The sequence below is a fragment of the Hevea brasiliensis genome, unplaced genomic scaffold, assembly GCF_030052815.1.
Source record: "Hevea brasiliensis isolate MT/VB/25A 57/8 unplaced genomic scaffold, ASM3005281v1 Scaf69, whole genome shotgun sequence".
Taxonomy (NCBI): Eukaryota; Viridiplantae; Streptophyta; class Magnoliopsida; order Malpighiales; family Euphorbiaceae; genus Hevea; species Hevea brasiliensis.
In genome coordinates this window covers 191,492-192,164 of record NW_026615239.1, presented here as the reverse complement: position 1 = coordinate 192,164, position 673 = coordinate 191,492, and positions in this window count along the sequence as shown.

Below are 673 nucleotides of genomic sequence, written 5' to 3'. Positions count from 1 at the left end.
TATGATATGCAGGAACTAGCAAATAGTAGTAGCTTGCGTTCTCGAGATGTTAGACTCTGGATTGGCGATGGCTCAATTGTTGAAGCTTTAGCCATAGGATCTAAATCTTTTTACATGTCTGGACATGTTTTGTGTTTGGATAATATTTTATATGTACCTGATGCTTTTAAGTACATCATTTCTATATCTAGTTTGACTAGAAATGGCTATGAATTTCAGTTCACAGATGATGTTTGCAATATTTATTTTGGAAATAAATATGTTGATTCGGGTTATATGAATGATGGTCTTTATTATTTGGATAATAATGATAAACACAAAATGAATGCAAGTAACCTAAATGAATGCAATGCCATGGTGAAAATCAACTCAAGTTCAAAATATATTTGGCACTTAAGGTTAGGTCATGTTACAGAAGATAGGATTGCAAAACTGGAGAAAATGGGGATTCTATCCTCATTGGGTTCTGAACCTACTCCAACCTGTGAATCTTGCTTTCAGGGCAAAATGACTAGATCACCCTTTGTAAGACAAGGGCTAAGAGCTAAAAATATTTTGGAGCTAATACATAGTGATGTATGTAATCCATTGAGAGAAATGACTAGAAGCGGTTTTCATTACTTTATTACCTTTACTAATGATAAATCAAGGTTTGGGTATTTGTATTTGATGA